The sequence below is a fragment of the Pleurodeles waltl genome, chromosome 4_2 (assembly GCF_031143425.1).
Source record: "Pleurodeles waltl isolate 20211129_DDA chromosome 4_2, aPleWal1.hap1.20221129, whole genome shotgun sequence".
In the NCBI taxonomy this organism is placed as follows: domain Eukaryota; kingdom Metazoa; phylum Chordata; class Amphibia; order Caudata; family Salamandridae; genus Pleurodeles; species Pleurodeles waltl.
The window spans coordinates 111,334,351-111,361,774 of NC_090443.1; the positions used below are offsets into that span (position 1 = coordinate 111,334,351).

Genomic DNA, 27,424 nt, shown 5'->3' on the forward strand with positions numbered 1-27,424 from the left:
TTGGACTTAGTCCCATTCTTCCACAGGTCTTTAGGTCCAGGAATCCACCCTTTGTGTCTTGAAGTATCTACTGGTTCTTGCATTATCTTCTTTCTCGTGTTCTTGTGTGTTCTAGGAAAGTTACTGTGATTTACTTCTGCTTTCCTGGGCTCATAGGTGGGTTCTATTACTTACCTTTGGTGTTTTCTAATACTCCCAGCGCCCATCTACACACCACACTTGTCTAGGTGGGAAACCGACATTTGCATTCCACTTTCTTAGTATATGGTTTGTGTTTCCCCTAGGCCCATTTCTATCCATTGTGATTTTCACTATTTCACTAGTTTTATAACTGTTTTTATTGCTATTGCTGCATACTAATGTATATAAATGGTGTATTACTTCCCTCCTAAGGGAGTATAGTCTCTATGGTATTTTTGGCATTTGTGTCACTAAAATAAAGTACCTTTATTTTTGTAACACTTAGGGGGTCATTCTAACATTGGCGGGCGGCTCCGCGGTCCCGCCAGCCCAGGGCAAATCTACCTTCCCACGAGGACGCCGGCTCCGAATGGAGCCGGCGTAGTGGGAAGGTACGACGGGTGCAGTTGCACCCGTCGCGTATTTCAGTGTCTGCTTTGCAGACACTGAAATACACAGTGGGGCCCTCTTACGGGGGCCCCTGCAGTGCCCATGCCATGGGCATGGGCACTGCAGGGGCCCCCAGGGGCCCCGCGGCACCCCTTACCGCCATCCTGTTCCTGGCGGGAGACCCGCCAGGAACAGGATGGCGGTAGGGGGTGTCAGAATCCCCATGGCTGCGGAGCGCGCTCCGCAGCCATGGAGGATTCACCCGAGCAGCGGAAAGTCGGCGGGAGACCGCCGACTTTCCGTTTCTGACCGCGGCTGAACCGCCGCGGTCAGAATGCTCGAGGGAGCACCGCCAGCCTGTTGGCGGTGCTCCCGTGGTCGGTGACCCTGGTGGTCACCGGCCGCCAGGGTCAGAATGACCCCCTTAGTATTTTCTTTCATGTGTGAGTACTGTGTGACTACAGTGGTATTGCATGAGCTTTGTATGTCTCCTAGATTAGCCTTGGCTACAGCTACCCCTAGAGAGCCTGGCGTCTAGACACTGCCTTCATGTCACTAATAAGGGATAAATGGATATGGTATAAGGTGTAAGTACCATTGGTACCCACTATAAACCAGGCCAGCCTCCTCCAAACCACTGTACTATATAGGTTACTTTTTACATTTTTCTTGTAATTGATGACGTTGGGTCATCCAGATAACTTGTGTAAAGCCCGAACACCAGTCTTTCTCGATTTCCCCTGTTGATGTTTTCCCACAACATTTGATCTTTTATATTTTGATTGAATAAATGCACAAAACATTCCATTTGCATACTACTTTAATATCATTGTTTATGGGAGTGGTGTTGCATTTTATTCAAGGGACCCCTGTTCCTTTAAAGTTAGTTTACTGCTCCATTCTGGGACACTCTACTTACTCCATGATGCTACGCCACACCTGTCGGTGACACATCATTTTCCTTTATGCCATTAACTTTCAGCCATGCTGAATAGTAGTCTCACTAGAGTACAGCATGTCTAAAACACATTGGCAAAGGCAATATAATTTGCATATGCGCAACCTATTGGCTATGCCAATGCTTGTTTATAAGATATGAACTTTAAGGTGACTTCCAATATCCTTATATACACAGGGGTATTTTACCCCATATAATACATGGTCACACCACCAACTTTCCCACAAACCACGTATCACCCTAGTGCATAGCTTCTGTCATTCCAAGCTATTAAAGTACAGCAGAAGAAAGAAAAGCAACCTTCCATTTTTTTTTTATTTACTTTTAATAGCTGCATTAATTATGCTCTGTGACCTGATCTGCCTTTTACCTTGGCTGCTAGCTCTGGCAGAAGGCATTGTAATATCAGAATTTGACTGTAATAGCCCTCTCATAGTCATTTTCTGATGTCTTTTCTTTATAATCAGTGAATGTCTTTTATTTACACACAGTGACTTGGTGCATCACAAACAGCCGTTTCTAAAGAAATTAGTGACTGCAGTTTATACAGAGATTAGAGAATCCATGTTTATATGGCCTGTAACTCCAAGAGCTTCTTCAGTTGAAATGCTCCTAGTTATGACTGATGTGGAGCTGAGCTTCCCAAGATCACACAAAGGAGTAGAAGTGTTATTAGAACTATGGTTTCCGAGCACCGTTTACAACTGTTGTACCTAATCGCTTTTGATCTCTCCAGTGCGGTTCCAATTGGCATGAGGGGAAGGGCATGATGGGTGTGGGGCGCAAAGGGTATGTTCTTCCTTTTTACCCTCCTACCTTTATTTGCTTGGTGCATGAAGATGCAAGGTTAATCAACATGTTATTTTCACATTTTAGCTAATTACTTTGTGAATGTAAATAACAATAAAAGATACTTTCAGACTGTGAAAACATGCCTTCCTTTCTCCCTATTTCACTTCCAATATATATATATATATATGTGATTGTGTATATTTATCGGAGCCTGTAGTTCGTAAACAACTACAACGAGCGATTTGTATAGGGTTGATTGAAAGTCCCCAAGGCTGTCTCTGTCCCCCCGAGAAATGTATTGTCTCCTACACCCCTGGGCTCTTGGCACCTTGCAGAGATCTCAAGCCGCACAGTTAGTTAATAGTTAGTTTGTCTTGTTGATGAAAGAGAGTCTGTTAGTAAGAAAAAAAGAGTCAGATTTTCCAGTCGTTTCAAATTGGCAGATAAACTGTTATCCAAATAAACATGGCTTGCCTCGGGAGGCATCTTGGGCTGTGCTGCTGCCAAGATGCTTCCTGTCCGACGTGGCATCAAGTATGAGTTCAAGTATGGCACAATACATTCTAGGACTGGCTGTATTCCTTTCAACATTATAAGTGTGCCCTCAAAATACCAGGTGAAGTGCTGTTTAAAAAATTAAGACCCTGTTAACTGTGTTGCTCGTGACACGGCGCTACTTGGCAGCTAGGCAGCGTGCCTGTCTGAGACAACCCTTGTAAGGCGTGTGCGGGAGGACCCAGAGAGTAGTGGGACATTTCCGGAAATTGCACAATCTGCTTTAATAGGTGCATACCACTCCTGGCATGTACAGAACACATCGAGCGTGCTGAGAAGCCAGAGTTACTAAAATCGGGTACTCCGTGAAGCGACAGCGGAGAGAGGTAAGGGTATACATTCTGCACACTCCTGCCTGCGCGGAATCATATCGATATTGTTTGATAAGATGCCAAAAGCGCAAAGTGACAAGCACTGAATATCGGAGTGTTGAATAATTCAGGTATTCATAGAAATGATGCTGAGTAGTATTAACACGTTAGTTGAGTGTTGAGATACAAAAGGCTGTGGTGGCAAAATAACTTCATGTAGGAGTGTTAAATTCATATTTTAAAATGTATTCACGGAAATTAGAATTGTTACTTTGAAAAGCGGTGTATGGTATGTACAGGCCAGGCATTCTTCAGCCTTCAGTTTAAGTCGAGCGGTTTCCTGCACTGGCATCTGCAAACTACTGAGAGTAGTACTCCGTTCAGTGAGTGATGATGCCAAGTCAACAAGCATGAGCACAATTTTTTTTTAACGAGATGGTCATCACTCAGGCTCGTTAAGTAGAGGCCAAGTCAGTTGTATTATGTAGTAAATTAAAAAAAAAAAACATTGCAGGCAAGTTTCCAATAAATAATATAGCACAAATGTACATCAACAGCTAGCTCCTTCCACGTTATTACCGAATGATATCTTCTGCTGACATTCCCGATATGTTTTGCGCTCTTCCGTTTGCTAAAAGTTTAATGATTGCTAAAACAATCATCCTTCTTTGCTGTACATTTTCGAAGAAGGTTTGTATCCATCCGGTGCAGAGTTGTACTATGCAAACCTGTCTTGCAGGTGCACAGGCTAAGCACCCCTCCCCCACCGGACGTATCTGTGACTAGTCCTCCGACCAGTCAAGGCCCTTTTGGACCCAGCTCGAGCACGTCGAGGCATCCTCCTTGCTTCTCTACTTATTGTCCCCTCTCTCTTAGTGACCTCTTGTGTTGTGTCGCGAGATGCGCTGATTCGTGCAATCATTTACAGGCTGATATATGAATAACTTTCTGACACGTGGTGGAAAGTTTCGGGACACACTTACAGTGGCCAGAATTGTTAGTGTAAAAGGTCATTTATTTAGGACAGGATTTAAACCAGATTACATCATTTAACTTTCAACATTTACACCCCAACTTTAACAGAGCCTCCAACCCTTTCAGATTTCCTCGCTCATCTTTTTCACTTCCAAACCCGCATTTTGCTTCCACTCCCCTGGACAATCCCCTTTTCCTTTCATGCCCTACTTGCTTCGTGCATCCCCCCCACTCTGATCCTTCACCTGCTTGTCATTTCCCCTTGGAAGGGTGGCCAAGCCCGCATCTGGCTCTCCACCCTCCCCCATCCACTGCCAACCAGCAAAACCCACTTGGCGTTTTGCTGCCCCACCCTGGAAAAAACTTTGAACACACTACTGCAACCTCAACATCTTACACTTGGTCTCTGAGCCACAACTTCTCTCCCCACAACTCCCCCACCAGTAACCTCAATTCTGTTAAATATTATGCATTTCCCAACTGAGACAAGTGCACCCCGTCCGCTCTGAACAGTGCCTCATCTTGTTCCTTGATGTCCTCATGCTTCAAGACTTTTATCCCCTGTGACCAACAAAATACCCTCATGTCCCTGTTCAGTTTCTTGCAAGCCCGCTCCATGGCTCCATGTTTACCTGCCCCTCTCCAAGCTCTTCTGGGCGCAAACTCAGTCCATACCAAACAGGTACCGCCAACCTCTGTTTGAGGAGTTCCAAATCTCTCTGCATGTGTTGCAGTAGTGTGAGCCCTGATAGTTTCACAAGGTCATTTTCCCCCAGGTGAATCAGCAGCAAGTCAGGACATCCCCAGTTCGGCAAACTAGCAGTAATACACGGAAGCAGGCTTCCCCACCTCATGCCGCTTTTGCCCCACCAGAAAACTTTGTGATGTCTGCTAGGGAGTCCCAGTGCCCGGCCGTAAATCTGTTTTTTTGCAAACTTAGCCGCCCAGTGTATAAAGGAATGGCCGACCAGCCATGTTACCATCTTGTCCTTCTGTGGGCCAGACACACACTCTACAAAGAAAAAGAACTGTAAAAGTTGTCTCGGAACGAACACCCCTTCCCCCCAAAAACTGAGTCCACTAACCTGCGTGGCTCTAGTACAAAAACCTTACTACGGCCTCACGTATCGCTCACAGCATCTAGAGTTCCATCTTCCTATAGCCCTGATTCTTGCCCAGTCCCAACCCAGATGTGCAGCTGCCGTAGCTGCCCCAATCCTGAATGAATGTGCGCCAAACTCCAGCTGGCGATGACCTATCCGCTTCAGTGCCATCCTCAAAACCTGTACCAGCTGGAAGCTAGTAAGCTTAGCCTCTGTCTTGTGTACAAAACCCCCACTCTCCCCTGTCAGGCGTTGCATACCCCTAAAACTCAACCACTCCCACACCGGGCACGCTGCCACATCACCACCTTTGTCCAGCCATACCCATTTTCCTTTCCCCAGCTAATCAGTCTTAGACCGCCTGAGCCAAATTCCCAAATGGTCCCCATGCAGGCAAACCTCTTTTATCTTCACCCGTACCCCTCTCCCCACCCCCAACAATACAGATACTCGAAACGCCCCAAAAAACATCCAGACCATACACAAACGGAATAACACCAACTCGTTTTCGTCATTGCAGCATACCGGCAGCACATGCAAGAGTTCTAAAAACAAATCAAAAGTGATACGCTCTCTAGCTGACCTGCCTGAACCTGCCCTGACCCTGCCTTTCAGCATCTTGCCCAGCAAGTCATTACGCGGTGGATCCGAACGAAAAAAGAGTTTCCCGTAAAAAGAGACCCAGCCAATTTACCCCCAATGGTCGCGGGAGATAAACCTCCCCAATCAGAAAGAGTACAAAACGCAACACGCGTGACTAATGCTCTTGAGGGCCCTGAAACCAAAAATTGCCTGAAAACAACTCAAAAGATTGAAACTCCAACCATGCAAGCCTGTAACTCTGCCGAGCGGGTTCCGCCAAGGACATCTCCACCAGCCCAGTGATCATCATGCCCCCCACTCCCAAATGTGTGCCGGGGCCGCGGTCTTGCTCAGCTCCGCTCCTGGCGCCAAAGTGTGAAAACGTTGCCACTGTGAACGAGACCTGGAATCTGCAACCTTGTTGTAAACCCCAGGTATGTGCGCAGCTTTGAAAACATTTAATGACAAACAACTAAGCATAAACTGGCGCAACAAACGCAAAACCTTGAGGTCCCTCGCTCGCTGTCTGTTGACTAGTTCAACGACTTTCGTATTGTCCACCCGAAAAACCATTGTCCTGTTAGTTAGTTCCTGCCCCCATACTGCCAGAGCCACCAGGAGTGGAAAAAATCAGAGGAAAGCAATGCTCCTCCCTTGCTGCAGCCACTGCGTAGGCCATGGTTCTGTGCACCATCTCCCATCCCAGAAAAAGCCCAAAGCCAGAAGCTCCAGCTGCATTGGAAAAAATCTGGACTAGCCACACTGTATTGATGTCGCAGAAAAACATGGATACGCCATTGAAATCTGCTAAAAAGGATTCCCACACCTTAATGTCCTCTCTCAACCCTACTGACACTCATATCCTCTGGTGTGGCAGCACCGCTCCCGACATGGCTAACCCCAATCGCCTACAGAAAGTCCATCCTCCCTTCCCTACCCTGCAAGCGAAATTAAGGTATCCAAGTAGCTTCTGCGCAGTTCGCAGTTCAATCTTGCGAAGCACTCGCACCGCACCTAGAAAGTCCAACATCTCTTCAACCTTTGGCGCCGGCAATCTGGCCACCAAGGTGTTTGCATCCAACTCTATGCCCAAAAAGGTTAGGACTGATTGTGGCCCCTCCGTCTTCTCTGGAGCCAAGGGTACCCCCAGCTGTTGTGTTAATTCTTGAAAGGCCGTCAACGCCCGCCATAGGCCCCGGAAGTGGCTGTCCCTACAAAAAGAAAATCATCCAAATAGTGAGTCACTGTCCGGTGCCCACTTTGTCTGACAAAAACCCACTGTAGAAACGTACTGAAAGTTTCGAAAAGTGCGCATGAAATGGCACAACCCCTGGGCAGCACCCTGTTGACATAAATGGCCCCGTCCAGCTGCATACCTAGCAGGTCAAAGTCCTCTGGATGTATTAGCAGCAGCCTGAAAGCGGACTGAATATCGCATTTTGCCAGTTCAGCCCCCTGTCCGCACCCCCTGACCAGCTTGTTGGCATCATCCACCGATGCGTAAACCACCTTGGTGTCTTCGGGTGCGATAAAGTCATTAACAGAAGCGCCCTCCGACCAAGACAAATGATGAATCAGTCAAAACTTGCCAGGGGCCTTTTTTGGCACTACCCCTAAAGGGTATATCATTAAATCTGAACTTGGCCAATTATAATAGGGTCCCGCAATCCTACCTAACGACACTTCTTTTGCCAATTTGGCCCGCACCACCTGTGGCTGTTCCTTGGCAGACTGCAAATTGTCAGCCCATCTCCTCACCCGGGGACCTTGATAGCCCACCTAGAAACCTTCTAGAAAACCCTACTCTAGCTTACAGGCCTTGTCAGAATCTGGATAAATGCGTAACCAGGACCACAGGGCCTCCAGCCTAATTGACGTAGGACCCTTTTGGTGCAGGAGCGCCCTGCATGCCTCGTCCTTTGGATGCCCTCCGTTGCTCTGCCGGGCTGGAGAGGGGAAAGCATTGAGTGACTGGATGACGAGCCCCGCACTTGGAGTAGTTATGTTTAACCTACAGGGCTGTCTGGAACAGAAACCTTTATTGAAATTCAAGCATGGCCCTATGGTGGACACCGCGGTCCTTGGACCCACGCCAGCCCCTCACTGGGCGGGACTGTCCTGAAAAGGCTTGTAGACTACGGGTTAACCACTCGCCGTGTGCGTAGATGCAGAGGATTAAGCAGATGCCATCCACTGCATCCATAGTTCGGGGTCTACATCACCCCATGGCTTATCAGGATTGATGCTCACCCTAGCCCTGAATTCTTCGTCATAGCTCAGCCAAGCAAAACCTCCAAAATGCATCTTGGCCTTCTGTATGATGTCCATATACTTGAAAAACGCTATGGCCCTATCTGGGAATTTCTCACAATATATACTGGCAAAGATCAAAAAGGCTGACGTCCAATTATGCTTTGTGATTGGAACTCTTGACCTGCGTGCCAATTCCCACTCCTCCTCCTTGGATCCCTCTTTGGCCTGTATATCCCTGTGTAGGAGCTTAAAAACATCCACATACTCGTGTTTCCAAATTCTCGCATTTGTTTTGTCCTTTACATGCAAACCCAGAGGCATGGCCAAACCCATGTATGGGAGCCGCTTCTTGTGACCCCCCCCTCTTTGTCGTCGGACCCCGTGACCTCCCCTGACGTCTGATTGCCTGTCTCTGTAACTGATACAGAATTGGCCTCCTTAGCTTTTGTCGTTTCGCCACCTTGCACTATCCCTTCCATGGCTGTCTCAAGCACTGAGAAGTCACCCACCCCTATGGGTTTACGCGTGCATGGACCACTGCCTTGCTTCCCCAAAGGCCGTGCAACTTTCCTTGGCCCTCGACCGCGCACCATCACTTGACGCACCTCTGTTGGCCCGTCAACCAACCTGGGATCCTGTAAAATAGAAGCAGAAGAAGAGGTTGCGCCGCACCTGCGCCCTCGCCCCCTCCCCTTGGCACCGCTCACCTCCTCCTCACTGATCTCTCCTTCCTCCCACTCATCCTCATCCTCATCATAAACGAGGTCAAACGCCTCTTCTTTATCCAACTCACACCTGTTCGCCACACCACCCTTCATTCTGGGTACCGCCTCTGAGATCTCCTCTGGGCCCTCATGGCGCAAACCATCCCTGCGAGACCCCCGATCCAGCGGCGTAGAAAAGGCCGCCGAGGACCCCTCTAATGCTTCAGACCAACGTGCAGGGGCCGTGTTGCCCCCTGATGGTGTTGCCTTCTTTCTGCCAGCCTCCACTGCTGGCATCGTCCGACCTTTCCCAATGTGGCCGTGTGCACCACTGGGACTTTCCGCGCCGGTCAGCCCTCCGGCCGCACAAGCCTCCTGGCCCCTCCCTTCCTATACCTGTGGCACCCAAACCCAACTACCAGCCCTTGAACCAGCTAGCTGGGGCCCCAAACCTTCATAACCCTCTGCTGCCCTTTTAAACTGCCTGCCACATGTCCCTAACTCCTCCCTGTCCCTGCACAGCTGGCCCCACCTTGCTTCAGTCTCTGCCACAATGCGGCGTTGCTCCATGATCCTGGCCTCCAAATCCCAAGCCTCAGACTGGTCCCAACAGCCCGGCCCAGGTCCCCCTAGACACAGGTCCCATTGTCACTGCCCCTACCTTGGACTTATTTCCCTGCCTACTCACTGTCTTGGTCTTGGTAAGCCCGCCTTTGCCTTTTGCCGCGCACTTGCCGTGTTTTTTGACTGGGGGCCAGGGGCCCATAAGGGGTGTTGCCTCACCCTTAGGACAAGACAAATCCAAAGGAGCCCATACATTGCTGGGCCAATGCAAGGGTTGCTCACCTGGCCCTGTGCCCATCTCAGGGCCTCCCCATCCTGCCAGCATCTGCAGGTCCCCTGGGGGCTCCAAATTGGAAAAATCGGGGCCTGTCTCCCCCCCACCTCCTCTACCAACTGCATGGGGCCCTGCGTCGCATGATCCTGATGTGGGGGGCTGGATGCGCCTCGCGCCTGCCCCCGCAGCCTTTATGTATACTTGGGGCCCATCCCCCTCCCGCTCTGGAGAAGAACATGCGGCTATCACTGCCGCTACCCGGCTCGACGCAGCCCACGACGGCCGCATCATGCCGACCCAGGCCTGGTCCAGAACGCCAGGCCTGAGTAAGTCGGCTCGTCCGGCTTTGCCAATGATGCGAAGTGCGGCCCACACTGCTTCAGCATCGTGGTTGGTTGCCATGGTGCTGAATCAGTATAGCAGCAGAGTGCTGCGATAAAGTTAACAGACGAGGCCGCAAGCCGGTGCAATAAACTTGCCTCACTAAACCCCTGCCGTGGCCAAATTCCGTCCCTATTGAACGTCGGCACAGAAAGAGGCCACTCCCTCCCCCTGCACCCCTTTTAACTACCACCCCTAGTCCCTCCCCCACTTACCTGCAGCCTATCCCGTCCCGTAGGCGCCACTTCCTGTCCTCCTGAATGCGCCCGCGGAGAGACTAGAGTGAGTCTCTCTCTCTGCAGGCCCTTCCATAGTCATCGGCTTCGGATTGTCGGGGGTGCTCCGGTATCGCAGCTATTCTGGGCGATATTGACCACTGCTACCGGCCGTGCCTCATTTATTTAACTTTAACACGTGACCCTCGGGTCGCAACACAATGTATGAACCCTCAGGGGTCTACCACAAAACACCCCTTGCCCCGAGGGATAAATGGTAGTGCTCGCGGCTCTGTTCCGTCACAAGCACAACACTACATCCCTCCCAAAAATTACACAACAAATTTGCAGTATGAAATAACATCAAACAGCCTTGGAGGCATACCACCAATACCAGTATATGTTCAGTCCTAACTCCAGTTGTTCACATGCTCTTACACTCACGAGTCACACCAAGTGATCAAGTAGTCTGGTCGAAGGTGCGGGGTTACTCCACAACCCGTATCGAGAGCGGGTAGCCCGGTTGGACAGCAATACAGGCCAGTCGGGCAGACACCAGATCCACTAACCAGCTCCTGTGACTCAACATCACAATCAGTAGAAGCACTGGCTGGCACAAACTCGTCTGGCAGCCCATCGTCTGACGTCGCATCAGCAACAGGCTGGATAGAGTTGTGTCGGGTGACCTCACCGGATGCAGGTGTTGGCGGATGGAATAGTTTGAAATAGGAAATTTTGCAGCCAATTTGCTTGGTTCCTCTCTGCGTGACTGCTAGGGATCCTTGACGCCTAGCAAAAACCCAGGGGTGGCTCTCAAATGGTAACCGAAACTTACTGCCTGGAGATCGATCTTGAAGGAGAACTTGCAGGTCAGGGTGGCGTGATCACCGGTGAATGCTTTTCGTGTCAATGGAGCACTTTCTTTTGAGATACCCCTTATTTTCGTCTACAGGCATGGGCGTCCAGGACTCATGGTGAGGAATGACATCCGCAACAACACTACACATGGTAAGGTGGCTCGGGGAGACTCCTGTGGTGGAATGAGGAGTCTGGCTGTAGTCTTGCAGGAACGAGTACAGTGCTAGCTCTGGCATTTCTCTCTGTGCAGAGGCAATTCTGGTTACTTTGTTCAATGTCCGCATAATCATTTCTGCCTCTCTATTGGCTTGGGGCCATCACGATGTGATCTTTCAGTGTTTAGTGCCGAGAGAGCTCAGGTATGTTGCAAACTCCCTCCCTTAAAAGGGGAGACCATTGTCAGTCTTGATCTCTTCTATCATTCCATGGGTGGCTAATATTTTTTATATTTTACCGTCGCTGTCAGAGATGGAACTACTTCTACTTCTGGATATCTTGAGACGTCATCAATCAGTACCAGCAAGTGTCTGCCATCAGGTAGACTTCCAAAGTCAAGGCTGGCTGAGAACCAGGACTTATCTGGTCCCTTTTCTGTCTCTATGAAGACTGACGCATTTGGTTCTCCTGTTACTTGACACCAGCGGTATGAGTGTACCAGCTCCTCAACCTTCTTGTCCATCATTGGGAACCACACTTTAGTTCTTAGCCTACTCTTTGTTTTCACCATGCCTTGATGGCCAGCATGAGCTAACTGGATGGCTCTATCAGTGAGGCTGGTAGGGATTACGAGTCAGTGTCCTCAAAGGAGGCATCCCTCCCAACTGACAGTCAGTTCTTTCAGACACGACTTAGCCCTTCCACGGCTTTCCTTGCTTCTGAGTTGAGATGATGCCACTGCTTCTGTATGGTGTGCCAGTGTTGGTCCTCATTGCATGCATGACTCATTGCAGATTTTTTCCTTCTTGGTTGCTTGCTGGATAGATTCAACAGAGTTGGGCAGTGATCAGGACCTTTCCACCACGCACCTCACATATTCTTCCGTTTCCTGAGCTTCATCTTCCTCAGTTGGGGTGGCTGGCCTTGGGTGTCTGGACAGGTAATCTGCCGGATTATTTGTTCCAGAGCGATACTCAACCTTGTAATTATATTTTTACAGTTGTAGCATCCATTTTTCTATGCAAGGTGGTGGCTTGGAGGCAGTGCTGTTGAACAGAGGGATCAGCGGTTTATGATCAGTGGTGACAGTGAACGGGTGCCCATATACATACAGATGAAAGTGTTTGCAACCCCAATGAATGGTGATCGCTTCTCTCAATTTGGGAGTACCTCTGCTCTGTCTCCATGAGGGATCGAGTGGCGTAGGCCACTGGGGCCCATTCTTCTGCGTAAACCTTCTTCATGAGTACCGCCCCTAGCCCTGTTGGGCTAGCATCTACTGCCATTGTTGTTTCTTTCCTGGGGTTAAAATATCGCAGAGTGGTGTCTGCGGACAGCTCACCTTTGGTTGCTTAGAATGCACTTTCTTGTGCCGGACCCCATGACCATGTTGTAGTGGCCTTGGTAAATTCTCTCAGAGGTTGTGTTAGGGACGGGAGATCTCTAATGAATCACCAGCAATAATTTACCATGCCTAAGAAGTTCTGAACTTCTGTTACACTTGTAGGTGGCGGGCATTCTTGATGCCAACAACTTTGTCAGGGTTGGGAGGAATCCCTTCAGACAAAAATACATAACCAAAGAATTGTAGCTTGTCTTTCAGGAACTCGCATTTTTCCTTATGAAAAGTAAGGCCAGAGTCATGTATGTGCTCGAGGACTTTCTTTAGTTGTGCATGATGTTCTTGCACGGTCTTAGCGTACATTAGGATGTCATCACTGACATTGATGGCACCAGAGAGGTCTCTTAAAAGTTTGCGGATAGTGTTCTGAAAGACTTCTGCCGTACTGGAGATACCAAAGTTCAGTATTCATTAGTGGCGAAGTCCGACGTGGTTTGAAAAAGTGGTGATGTATCTCGATTACTCAGCCAGAACCAGTTGGTGATAGCTGGACTAGTTTCGAGAACCACCTGGATTCACTCAATTCCCCAATTAAGTCGTCAATGGTGGGAGTCAGATGTCACTCCCTCTTTATTGCGACATTAGGTAGCCTCATATCGAAGCAGATTCTGACTTCACCGGGTTTTTTTTTTTTTTTTAGCCACTACAATCGGTGAAACCCACAGTGTTGGCCTATCTACCTTCTCGATAATGCCAGCAGCTTTAAGCTTTTTTTAGTTCTTGTTCGACAAGGGGCCTGAGATGGAAGGCTATCCGTCAGTGTCAGAGTACCACTGGTTGAATCTACTTGTCTATATGTAGGGTGATTTTTTTGTTTTTAAGGCACCCTTTTCCTTCAAAAACCCAGGGTAATGATTCCAGAATATCACTGAGGGATTCGAGGTAGACACCAAATGTGAAGGTCACTATGCCTAAGGCTTCGGCTGTGTGACACCACAGAAGGGTGCGCTGGCATTCCTCAGCAACTTACACTTGTGCTTCTGTTTCATGATCCCCATGGCGACTAGTAGTCCAGAATTTTCCGTTCATGGTGAGTGGTTGGACTTGCCAGTATGCAAGCACTTTAATGTGCGCTGGCATTGGTGGTGGCTGCAGGTTCTGGTACGTGGCACTGAACATGAAGTTAATGGATGCGCCCGTGTCCACTATTGCGAGAACTGGACATCTGGCTTTTTGTTCTTGGCACTTGGGCAGTCTTCCACTATTTTGTGTGGCCGTGCTGATGGTGGATACTGAGTGTACTGTTTGCGTTTCCTCCACGTCATCGTCCACATCACTGCCGCTGGTCTGAATCTCAAGGGCAGTATTTACTGTGGTCTGGGTGGTCACAGCTTTTACATCCTTACGAAGTGATTTAGCTTGCCGCATCCTGTGCATTTTTTCCCCTTGGCTGGACAGTCTGCCATGGGATGGGACGGTCCTCCACAGCGACCACACGTTCTCTGTAGTGGTGTTGGTTTCCGAGGTCTCGGTCTGTAGGGTGTCTACATGACTGCAGCGACTTGTTCTACTTTGACTGGGCTCTGCAGCGCTGCCTCCATGTGAGAGGCTCTCGCTTTTGACAGCTCTTTTGTCCTCCCCATGGACAAAATGTCTGGTAGGGATCGTCCCAACTCTTCCAGGATGCGTTCCCTAAGTTTGGCTGAGGCACATCCTTGAATAATCTGTCCCCTGATTTCCTCGTTCTCACTGTGGAAGTCACAGGTGGTAGCTAGTTCTTTGAGTCTCATGTTGAAAGTATCCATGGATTCATCAGGGTGTTGCCGGGTTTGCCTGAATTTGAATCTCTCGTAATCAATGTTGATCATGGGTTCAAAGTGTGCTTTTAGGGCTGCAATGAGGGTGAGGTGTGTTTTCGTCTGCTTCGACTATCGTTTTGGATATGCAATGTATGTCTTTCCCTCCTAGATGCAGTATCATGGCCCTTTTCTGCACATTTTGTAATTTTCATGGCTTCAAAAAACATTACTCTCTCTACCCAGTCTTTTGCTCTGGAGGCCTGTGCGGAGGGGGCCCCTTCCACAATGAATGGCTCTATGGGGGTATTGTGTTCATTATTGTTCTGTTCAATTTGATGCATTTTGTAGCTTTGATGTCCTCACTCTGTCAGTAATGTTGTGAGGTAACTACCATTTACCAGTACACTCAGAGTTGATAAGTTATTGAAATAATATATTTTTTTAAGCCTGTGTGGAAAGTGCAAATGCTGTTCTGCCTGTGGGTCCTCAGCTCCAGTTCTGGGTCGCACCATGGAGCACACAGGTTGCATTTTATTTCAGTGGTACTGTGCCTTTAAGAGTCTTTATAGATCAGGCAGGGGATGGGGGCCTGCATAAACTCACCGGCCCTCGCGCGTTGCTCTCAGGAATTCAGCCCGATTTCACCATGCGGCATCATGGACACTGGGAATACTTGCACAGCTGTTGGGTGGTCTCTGGTGCAGCTGATCGGGTGCCAAGAGCGAGACGCAGCACGAGCAGCGTGAGCCAAATGGCGAAGCTTGTGTACGCCACATCAGCTGGGGAATCTCAGGTGAGGCACCCTCATCGCCATTGTTGTGTCATGAGACACGCTGATTCTTGCAATCATTTATGCGCTGATATATGAATAACTTTCTGACACGTGGTGCAAGGTTTAGTCATTGGGTTCGGATCGCCAAGCGTGCCCCGGTATCACAGCTATTCTGGGCCATACCGACCACGCCTGCTGGCCACACCTCATTTATTTAGCTTTAACACATTACCCACTGGTCGCAATACAATGTATGAACCCTCAGCTATCTACCACAAAACACCCCTTGCCCCCAAGGCATAAATGGTAGTGCTCGCGGCTCCGTTCCGTCAACAGCGCAACACTACACTCTTGTGCCATTTTTCCTCTTTCTCTTTCTGACCTTCTGTCACCTCTGTGTGCCGTTTCCTCTCCCCCTCCCCTTTGACCTCTCTATTCCACATTTTCTCTGACCATGTTGTGCTACTTTCCTCTCACTCGCCCACTCTTTGTGATTTTTGTGCCGTTTTTCATCTGTCTTCTTTTGACCACTCTGTCCCGTGTTTCACGCTCTCTAAACTACGCCACTTTTCCTCTCAAGTGCTCACTTTCTGACTTTTGGTGCTGTTTTTCATTGCTCTTTTTGCGACCTTTCTGTGCTATTTTTCTCACCCTTTTGTGAACTTTTGTGCCGCTTTTCATCTCCCTTTCCCTCTAGTTGGGACCTGTGTAACTATTTGTGCTGCTTCTTTCTCACCCTTTGTATCCTGCCAGCTCTCTCCTTCTCTACTTTTCTTGTTTGTACCTTTACTCTCTGTTCTCTGTGTACGCCTCCCAAGCTCCTTTACCTCCATCTCTGGGCCCCATCCTCACTCCCACCCTACATACCTGATCCTCACATCTCTCCTGCCTCTCACTCCTTCCTGCTCTCCTGACGACCTCAGTCCTCCCCATCTCTGCCCACTGTCCTCTGCGTTCCTTTCCCCTCCCAGTACCTACTGAATGGCGTTCACAGTGCAGCCTCACCACTGGTATACCAAAGGCAAGCCTGTTTGCGCCCATACATACCTGGTCCTTGACCAGCGCTCAAACTCGATACAACCAATCCCAGCAATACTCAGCAGCTCTTTTCCAGACTGACTCTCAACCCCGTACAGCAGTCTCCACACTACTACTATGTCACACAGTGCAGAAAGACCCTCCTTGTGCACCCACTGCCACCTTATGTGCAGTAACTCATACCACTGAAACACCACCAAAACCCACAAAGGCAATACCTGCGCACAACCCACTTCCCTCAGCAAACAAGCAAGCCAAGATACACTGATATGCATGCTCCTCAACACCAGCTAGCCCAGGAAGCACATCACAGAAATCTGGGACCCAGTGACTCAGACCTCCACTTCCATACAAAGACATGGCTGACTTCAGCATCGGTGCCTAACATCACCATGCCCATCCCGGCTGGATTCAAGATCACAAGACATGTTGCATAAACTAAGGCCCAGATTTACAAAAAACATGACGGAGCATGCCGCCGCCCCAAATTTGCCACTGCTGCGTTCCTTCATTTTCAAAATGCAGGGATGCGCCGTATTAACAATAATGCACCCTCCTGTGTTTCCCCCTGCACTGGTGCTAAATTTGCTGCCGAGTGCCAATTCAGCCACCCTTGGCTGCGCTGTGGGGGAGGTTGCTTCTGTGTAGGAAGGGACACCTTCCTGCACAAAAACAATCTTCAATGGCCTTTTACTCTTTCTATGTGTGTTGCAGCACACATAGAAAGAGCAAAAAACGAGGAGAAATGAAAGCATTTCTCCTCGTTGCGCCATGCTAACCCCACCCCTGGCGTGGCATTGGATTTTGGCACTGCCTAAGGTTTACAAAAATTTGAAAATCTGGGGCAGCGTCAAAATGCAATGGGTGTTGTTGTGACACACCCAGAGCAACACCTATTGAATGCCCCTTTCATGCAAAATGCTGCATGTGAAGGGGCGGTATTTAAAAGGTGGCGTTAAACCACAAAAAGTGGCTTAACGCCTTGCAGTTCTTAGTGCCACAGGAGCATCACTAAAAAGTGATGCTCAGGTGGCGATATGGCCTTGTAAATCTGGCCCTAAGTCTATAAACTTAGTTCTACAGCATCTGACTTTCCCAATCACAGATGCCTGAACTTAGATCAGTGCACCAAAGCTCCAATGTGAAAGTTCAGGTTATTGTAGCCCCACGCAACTCCACGCAACTATCTGGTTGATGTTGTGTCAGTGTTTTCTAGGTTACTTACAGGCTTCTAAAGATTTTAGGGGTGCAGTGGTAATTCACACCAAATTTAAATCTTTCACATACAAGCACTGCACCAAGGGAGAAACATTTTATGGTTCAAAGTGTTTATTTCAACATTCTGATTCTGTTCCTTAACACATGAAAAGTAACCCAACAGAATATGATTTGTACAGCACTCAGGCACATGACCAAAAATTAGCATAATATGAACATTTCTAGCATAGCGAGGCATTGATTTATCACCCTAACATCCTAAAGCCTACTTGTATGAGCTAAACTATGAGAGCATTGTGTAGATTAACTTTGCATATAGAATTTCTTGGGCAACAACATACTGCATACATGTATACAGCGAATTGCTGTGATTATCAGGAGGGCTGGAAGTGAGTGTTCTTTCGAAACAAAACATGCAGGTGAACTCAGCTCTTTTCCTCTCAACGCGTTATCAGCATTCAGCAGGCAACTGGAGGCTTATGCAGCATGTTGACCTGGCTGGTTTGCTCAGGAGAATCTCAAGCAGCATCCAGTGTGAGAATCTGGAACGGAGACCTCTCCAATTTGATGATGCTTTCAGCAGGTTTTTATAGTATATCGACCTCTCTTATCTTTTTTTGTTAATGTACTGACACAATCATAAATATCAGATAGATGTACTACTACTGTAAAAATTCGTTAATACAGACTGCAATGTTTGGGTTATAGCTGTCATTTGTCCTTGGAAAAGGCACCTGCTCCAGATTTGCTAAAAGAAGAAAAAGTGCCACAAATTTCCTAAAGCAGACATCCATCTATAGAGTCCGGAGTAAATGAGTGTGTGGCAGGTGTTAGTGGGAAGAGATGGGACTTTTCCTAATTTCGAACAAATTTCCGCAAGACTCCATTAAAACTAATCTGACTAATCTGTGGATCCTTAAGGTAGAGGGTGATGTCCTCAGCATATAATGACACTAAATATGCCTGGAAGGATAACAGATACCATATTCACTATGTCATTGATGTAATTTGGCAGCTAAAGGTTTCACTGCAAGTGCAAATAACGGCGATAGTAGGCAGTCTTGTCTCTTGCCTGGAGAAATATGCAACAAGGTAATAACTAATCCATTAATCCTTACCCTTGCCACTGTCTGGGAGTATAAAAGGGCCACTCAGGTTTAGAAGGAGAGCGGAATCCCCATTCTGCAGAGAACAGCCATTAAGTAGTCCCATTCAAGGGAATCAAAGGCTTTGGTGGCATCAAGAAAGACTGCCTCCACTGACAATTCCGGGTCAATATCTTGTATTAGGGCAAATAATGTGCACAGATAATGGGAAGTGAACCTCCCTGGTTTAAAGCCCAACTGATCAGGTTTCACAAGAAATGGCATAAGAAGGGATAGTTGATTGGCAAGGATTTTAGCTAGTATTTTAACATCGTAGTTAATCAACAATAATGACCAATACGACTCACATTTATCAGGTGGCTTACCTGCCTTGAGCAAGGCCATAATCATAGCTTCTCGCATAGCTGGGGGAGCGAGTCAGTTGTTTTTGCCTCTTGATAAAATCGGTATTAATAGATCTACATAAGGTTTATAAAAGTCAGCTGTGAGGCCATCAGGCCCTGGAGCTTTACTGGCTTTTAGCTACATAATTGCTTCATGCACTTCATCTGTTAGTTCTTCTGCAAGGAACTGCCATTGAGCCTTACTCAAACAACCTAACATCGTGTCTTTCAGGTAATTATTCATATCTACAGGTGTTGTTCTGCAGGATCTATAAAGGGAGCCATATAACAGTATGAAGGTATGGAGTATACCTGGGGTATTCCTGCATACTAACCTTTCTGGAGTCTTCACTTCTAGGATACATTTAGCGGAGGGCAGCTTACTAGTCATGGTGGCCAAGGTAAGACCCGGCGTATTTACCACGGTACAGGCATTCTCTATCTGCCGTAGCTTGGAATTCCAATATAGTTATCCTAATTTTGGTTAGATAGGATAGGATCGTCAGCATTACTCAGGAAATGTTTGAGACACTCAAGTTCACTTTCTAACTTATTCAGACTTGCTTGCAAGGTGCGCAGCACCCCACAACCCTTGGCAATAAAGGTGCCTCATATTGTAACTTTAAAGGCCTCCCATGTGGTGCCAATCCAAGGACAGAATAAGTATTGCATGTGATACAAGTCAGTAATCTTCCGTATGCAGGAAAATCATAGGGAAAGAGACCCATGTTGCACTAGCAAGAGCCCGGGCAGGGATGCGTAAAGTCATTAGGACTGGGGAATGGTCTGAGTACCTTAATGTGAGGTGGGATAATTCAAAGACTCAAGTGGCCACTCCCTTCGAAACAATCCAATAATCCAGTCTCGACCAGCTGTTATGTACCCCTGAATAATATGTGCCTTCCTTGGTGGTAGGTGAGATAGTCTCCACGCATCTAATAAATTATGTTCTTCCATAATATCCTTAATGTTTCTGGCCGCTTTGCTACGTGACGCATGCTGCATATGTGAGCAGTCTGTTGCTTAAGGCCACATTGAAATCACCTCCCCATAAGACCAGGCTCATACCTATATCTGCTATTTGTCTCTATAGCAGATGGGGTCATCCACATTGGGGCCATAACAATTTACTATGGTAATTGCATAAGAGAGTAATCTGCCCCACATAATAGAATATCGGCCCTGGGTATAATTCAAGGAGCATTGTGGTACATATGGCACCCCCCCACGAACAAGCGTAATAGTCCCTTTTGATTATGAGGAGCATTGCCTATAGACGCCTAGCAGGTAACAAAAGCTGGAAGCTGCTGCAAAGTGCGTTTCTTGTAACATTGCTGTGTGAGTGTCATGTCGGTCTAAATATGCCAAAATGTGCCTATGCTTTCTCGGATTGCTAAGTACCCTGACATTCCACGTAAGACATCTATAAGTCGCATGTGCCCAGAGAGCCTGTGTATCAGTGCACTGGGATATGGTAGGGCAGGACATTCTTCACTCGATCCATGATGTTGCTGGGGAGGCATAGTGGTATATGCCATGAACTACACATTGTCAAATGTATATGATGGTATGGACTTCGTAATAGATTAAACATTTCTAATCCCTCTCTCCACCCAGACCAGTAACCAAAACCTGCCAGGGAAGGACAGCCCTCCCATAAACTTATAAACACAACCATATAAAAAACATTGGTCATTCTCACATTTAGCTGGGGGTGCACCTAGCACTTCACCTGCCTGGAAAGCCTACAGATGGCAATAGAAAATTACTTCCAGGGGGCAAGTCTCTGAATTAATGGGAACTAAGTAATCAATAGCCTAGGATATTAGCTCAATAAACTAAGTCAGAGGTAAAAAAACGTATGGCAAACAAATCAACATCTGTCTCAATGAGGGTTAACCTGTGGAGGCAACCCCAGGAGCCAGGTGGGGTCTTCCTCAATAGTACAAGGGTGTCTAGGAGTGCTATAGTTACATCATAGCTGGCACAATATCTGTGTGTAAACAGAAATAGCCCAATGAACAGTGTAGTTCCACATGCATGTGAATAGTAACCAATATAGCTTAATCGGGTGCCAATTTGGAGTAGCACCTTATTTGATAGAGGCGCAGCAGGTAAAAATATAACAGTCCTTGCACACATCAGAGGTCAGAGATATACATCTGGACTGAGATATTTGCGATTCAGGCCACAATGCATTTAAGGGAGTTTTTCTGCATAAAGTCAATGACTTTCTGAAAATATGTTTTTACCCTGAAAGGAGACACGGACATGGCCCGATAGAAAATTGCATATGGTACTGCGGCCTGCCTCAATCACTGCTGGACAGATGTAAATTTCCTCCTGGCCTCCTGAACCATGGTTGTAAAGTCAGGGTAAAGAGACACTACATTCCCTTAAAAATGCAAGGATTTCTTCTGTCTCACCAAACGTAGAACAGTATAACGGTCTTTATGATTCAAAATCCGGGCAATTATCGGTAGCACCGGAGCACCGCGGGGCAGATACGTCATAAGCAAATGATACCTGTTCCGCAATACAGGGAGGAGTCGCTTTATAAAGTCCTCTATCTTGGTAGACTCTTGAATTCCAAGTATGCATAGATTATTGCAGCATGATCTCGCCTCTAGAGCTTCATTTTTTGCCACAATAAGTTTCAGAACTTTCTCCATGTTGAGAAGTTGCTCACTTCAGGAAGATATTGTGTCCTCCAAAGTGGAGAGGCGTTGCTCCACTTCCTGGATCTGGCCACTATGCTTTTCAAGCTTGTTGGTGATGGAGTCTATTCTACTACACATGCTGTCCATCTTTAAAACAATGAAAGTTAAGCTTTGTAACAAAGCTATCAAAAGTTTCGTCATGGCAGCTTCGTCGGTTGATTTCTCAGCTGGAGATGTCAATCCCAGAGGATTCAGATCTGCCACTAGGTGCCCTTGCAAAGCTGCAGGAGTCAAATTGGAGCTTAGTTTGACAACTCTCCAGCTTGCCCATGATGTTTGAAGAATGTTAGGTTGCCTGGCCTTACTCTTAAGGCAAGTCAATTTACCCTGGTGAATTCAGGTGCCATATCATGACATATGTGGCACCCAGTGTACTCCAGCACTGCTATGTGTGTGATGACCCAAATCAATGAGCGTGCAAGTACCTGTTCCAAGCAACAGATGGTCCCCCTCAGTGTAACGGAGATGGCAGGGATGAGTTTGTTTGTCGAAGGACTCGGCACTCACTCTTTGTGATTCTCATGAAGACATTGTACTTGTGTGACAGCCCACTTCTCTCCACAACTAGAGAGTCAACAGGATCTGCAATACCAGATTAAGGGCCTCATTCCGACCCTGGCGGGTGGAGGCCGGAGGTAGCACTGCCAACAGGCTGGCAGTGCTACATGGGCAATTCTGACCGCGGCGGTAAAGCCGCGGTCAGAAAAGGGCAACCGGCGGTTTCCCGCCGGTTTACCCCTGCCCCAGCGCCGCCATGGGGATTCCGACCCCCTTCCCGCCATCCTGTTCCTGGCGGTTGTTACCGCCAGGAACAGGATGGCGGGAACGGGTGTCGTGGGGCCCCCTAACAGGGCCCCATTAAGATTTTCAGTGTCCGCCTTGCAGACACTGAAAATCGCGACGGGTGCCACTGCACCCGTCGCACCCCTTCCACCCCGCCGGCTCCATTCGGAGCCGGCTTCGTTGTTGAAAGGGCTTTCCCGCTGGGCTGGCGGGCGGCGTTCTGGCGGTCGCCCGCCGGCCCAGCGGGAAAGTCAGAATGACCGTCGCGGTCTGTTGACCGCGGAGCGGTCTTCCGACGGGGTTACTTTGGCGGGCGGCCTCCGCCACCCGCCAAAGTCGGAATGACCCCCTAAGGGGGTTATTACAACTTTGGAGGAGGTGTTAATACGTCCCAAAAGTGACGGTAAAGTGACGGATACATCACCAGCCGTATTACGAGTCCATTATATCCTATGGAACTCGTAATACGGCTGGTGGTATATCCGTCACATTTGGGACGGATTAACACCTCCAAAGTTGTAATAACCCTCTAAATGTTCAATACTGTATAAGTTATAATTCAAAACCTAGACCAGCTTCTGCCATGAATGAAGGGCTATGCAGGGAATGAGCAGTGTCTCCATTCATCACACGCCATGCAGGACAGTGATCATCTAGATAATTCAGATCTTGTGCACAGTAACATCGAGGAAATATGCCTGATTGTCCTTGTGTGCACAGGTCCAGATGTGGCGAACTTCGGGCTCAATTGTTCAGTGCAGCATCCTCAGCGCTTATTCCCTGTATGTCAGATCACCCCAGCCGAGCGCTGCCAGCAGGCTACATGATGATATTTGAGCTTAGGTCCCACGGGCTCCGAGCAGTCCCCAACCTCAATTAGTGTATGCCACAGGGGTGATGTCAGCTCACCTCAGCTAGTGTGCCAAGCATGCTGCGAGGGAGCAGGAATCAAGGGCTATGTGGGCGATGAGCAGTGTCTCAGTCTATCATGCACCGTTCAGGGCTGTGCTCAGCATGGTACTTCAGGTCTTGTGCACATTAATATCAAAGACGTATGCTTGACAGGCCTTGTGTGCAGAGATCCGGAAGGGGTGATCTTCGGGCTCAATTAGTCAGTATGACAGCTTCTGCGCTTATTCCCTATGTGTCAGATCACCCCAGCCGAGCACAGCAGGCAGGCTGTGGGGTGACATTTGAGTCTAGGTCTCATGTTCTGCGCGATCTCTGACCTCAATTAGTGCATGCTGCAGTGATGGTGTTAGCTCAACGGAGCTAGTACAGTGAGCCTGCTGCTCAGACCCACACCATGTACACAGATACAAGGGTGCCACAGCAACTCACAACAGCATGGCAGTGCTACCAGACCCCTACACCACCCTCTGACCATGCAGGTCGCAGTGTTCTCAACACGCTGATCACTTATGGGCCTTATATAGGGATCAAGCATTTCGCTCACTGCAGACGGGCACTCCTCTCCACATCAAAGCATCATCTGAGTCAGTCTGCAGGACAGCATTGGTGGCATCAGGTATTTCCACCCCTTCGTTGCAGTGCCCCAGCACGACTTTCCTCATTCCGGCCAGGTGGTCAGAAGTACAGTCAGACGAGAGGCTGAGAGATGTCTCTGGGTCTCCTCTCACTGTATCACGGACACCATTTTAGGCAGCATGGCCAGTATAAGTCAGCATCTCCTTTTCACTCTGATCATGGGCTTGTAGGATCAAAAAGCCCATAAATCAGTGGCTCTGGATGTTAGCAGTGCTTTTTTGACATTTGGATAGGCCAGCTGAGGTCGGGTGTTGACGGATTGTTCACTCAGACTGCCGGAGCCTCACTGAAGTGGCCATCTTGCACGCCGGCACTCTGGTGACCCATCATCAAAGACTTCACCTCCTCAACAACCACCATTATACAGCACCACCCCCACTCAAGTCCTCTGTAACAACCTATCAAACTTCAGCAACAAAACTGCAAATATCTACAACAATTTTGAGTCTCTACTGAACCCCAGCATCCTTGCCTCCAGCCTACAGATGGAAGAGGCAGGGAAAACCATGACCACATCAAAACAAATCACCACAGAAGAGCCAGCTACCATCATGAGAACTATACTCTTTGGCCCCCACCCCACACTTCTACAACTTTTAGCCTTCCCAATCAGTGAAACACTCGCTTGCATCCTAAGCACCTCCATTACCACTGCCAACATGCAGCAGTCTAAAGAAACCCTCTTCCGAACCCACCTACCTAGTAAACTTGTGCCCGACCTTCCTCTTACCGTACCCAGACAAGGTAATGGAAAAAGCAATCAATAATTGATTAGCAGACTGTGTCAATGAACACCAGGTCCTAGACACCACACGATCAGGCTTCAGACCCAACCACAGCACAGCCCCCATTGCAGCATCAGGATGATCCTTGACTTAGGGGAAACAGCTGGCCTCACCCTATTCAACCTCTCAGCAGCTTTTGGCATGGTCTCCCATTCCTGGACCCTCATCTGTGGAGTCCCCTAACGGTCTTCACTAAGCATGACCCTTTTTAACATATACATGACACCATGGACCAAAATCATCAGAACGGTCTGCGTCACCTACACAGATGATACACAATTAATTCTGTCCCTTACGGGCTTAGGATAAGAATCAACTTCTCCACCAGCATGACCACAGTGGCTGCCTGGATGAAGTCTAACTGCCTCAAGCTCAACTCGACAAGACAGAAGTAGTGATTTTCGGAAAGAAGTCCTCACCGTAGGACTTCACCTGGTGGCATCAAACCTAGGACACATACACACCACACAAACATGCAACGTAGGAATCTTCTTAGACAACGAGCGCAACATGACGACCCAGGTGAACTCCATCGGCACAATCTACTTTCATAGCCTGAGGATGCTGTGAAATTTTTTCAAATGGATACCACAAAACACCAGGAAAACAGTCAGACGGGACCTCATAACAAGCATAACTTGACTACAGCAACGCACTATATGCTGGAACCACCAAAAAGCTCCTGAATAGACTCTAAACCACCCAAAATGCAGCAGCAAGACTCATCCTCAACTTACCAAGCTGCACCCACATTACACTACACCTCAGGAAACTCCACTGGCTCCCCATAGATAAACATACTCAATTAAAATTCTTCCAACACACATAAAAGCACTACACAGCATAGGCCTGCCTACTTCAACAGCCACATGTATTTCCACCAACCCTCCAGGCACTTCTGCTCAGCTGGACTCTCACTGGCACACATACACGGCACACACAAAGCAGAGAAGGAGGTTGCACCTTCTCATAAATCTCCTTCAAAGCATGGAACAACCTTCCACATTGCATCGGAGCCTCCTCATCACTTCTTGAGTTCTGCAAGAAGCAGAAGCTCTGTTAAAAGTTACTATTTACTTCTAAATATTATGTTTGAGTTAAATCTGATCATTATATACGTCCACTAGTCACATTTTTGAACTTATGATTTATTACTAGTTTTTAAAAATTGCTCTTTATTTGATTCAATCCAAAATTATATATATTATGAACAACAAAGCTGCAGTTCAAAGTTGTAGTTCAAAATTAAAACATATAGGGGGTTATTACAACTTTGGAGGAGGTGTTAATCTGTCCCAAAAGTGACGGTAAAGTGACGGATATACCACCAGCCGTATTACGAGTTCCATAGGATATAATGGACTCGTAATACGGCTGGTGGTATATCCGTCACTTTACCGTCACTTTTGGGATGGATTAACACCTCCTTCAAAGTAGTAATAAACCCCATAGTAATATACTCTGTAGTTCAAAATTAAAACATATTATTAATACTAAACGTAAAATCACATAATTATTAAAAAATAAACATCAGCACTGGCATTCAATATTTACATTGATTTCAGGGCAAAAGGTTACCATGTTATTCATCTAAAAAAGAACTACATAAGGAATTATTCTGACTCAGAAATTGTTACTCGTTTGAGTATTGGTAAGTACAATATCCAACCCCTCCATCTAATTAGCAATATGTTTATATAAGTTGTCCATCTAGGAATTAATTGTACTACGCATGCTTCTTGCAGGTGCATAAACATATATACTTATATGGCAGCATTCATGATCCTGGCTTGAGTCTGGCAGATTTAGTTGCCAACACTCAAGACATAGGGGGTCATTCTGACCTCGGCGGTAAAAGGCGCTTACCGCCAGTCAGAAGCCCGCCATAACACCGCTGCGGCCGCGGTAAACCGCCACGGTCATTCTGACCTGCAACTGCCAAACCGCCAAAAACACGACATCCACAAAAGTCCGCTACACCAAATGTCGGCGAAAAAATGGCGATGACCAAACCTCCACCGTCACGCCAACAGAAATACGCCCACACTATCACGACACACGAATCCACGCGGCGGTCTTTCAACCGCGGTATTCCATTGGCGGTACACACCGCCGCGGTCAAAATACACACACACATAGAAAACTCAGCCACATTGGTCATTTTGAAACACACACACCTGATACACATACTAACACCACTCCCACACACCCAATACAATATAAAACACACACCCACATCACCCACAAACCCCTACGACCCGAAATCAATGACGAAGGCTAGAGAGAGAGCACAGAATAGACAATCACACAACACAGAGGCACACAACACCATCACCCACACAACATCCACGCACCAAACACCACACACCACCACCACGCACCACACTCATCACCACAAACGCCAGCCCACATCTCATCCCCACCACCCCATGGCACCCCAAAGACATCCCAGGTTCAGTGACGCAGAACTCAGGGTCATGGTGGAGGAAATAGTCCATGTAGAGCCCCAGCTCTTCGGGGCACAGGTCCAGCATACCACAATTGCCAGGAAGATGGAGCTATGGCAAAGGATAGTGGACAGGGTCAACGCGGTGGGACAGCATCCACGCAATCGGGATTACATTAGGAAGCGCTGGAACGACCTACGGGGGAAGGTGCGTTCCATGGTATCAAGGCACA

General features: G+C 47.9%; 1 protein-coding gene across 3 annotated transcripts in view; it reads left to right on the plus strand.

Moving 5' to 3' along the window:
* Positions 1-3,110: 3,110 nt before the first annotated feature.
* The window catches only part of LOC138292332 (retinol dehydrogenase 7-like), a 242,577-nt gene continuing 218,263 nt past the window's right edge, over positions 3,111-27,424 (plus strand). The window contains exon 1 of one of the 3 annotated variants that reach the window (XM_069230881.1): positions 3,111-3,201. The gene's annotated coding sequence lies outside the window, so the exon portion shown is untranslated. Of the gene's footprint in view, positions 3,202-15,048; positions 15,186-27,424 lie in introns of those variants that run through there. The other 2 variants (XM_069230883.1, XM_069230882.1) reach the window with 2 other exon arrangements.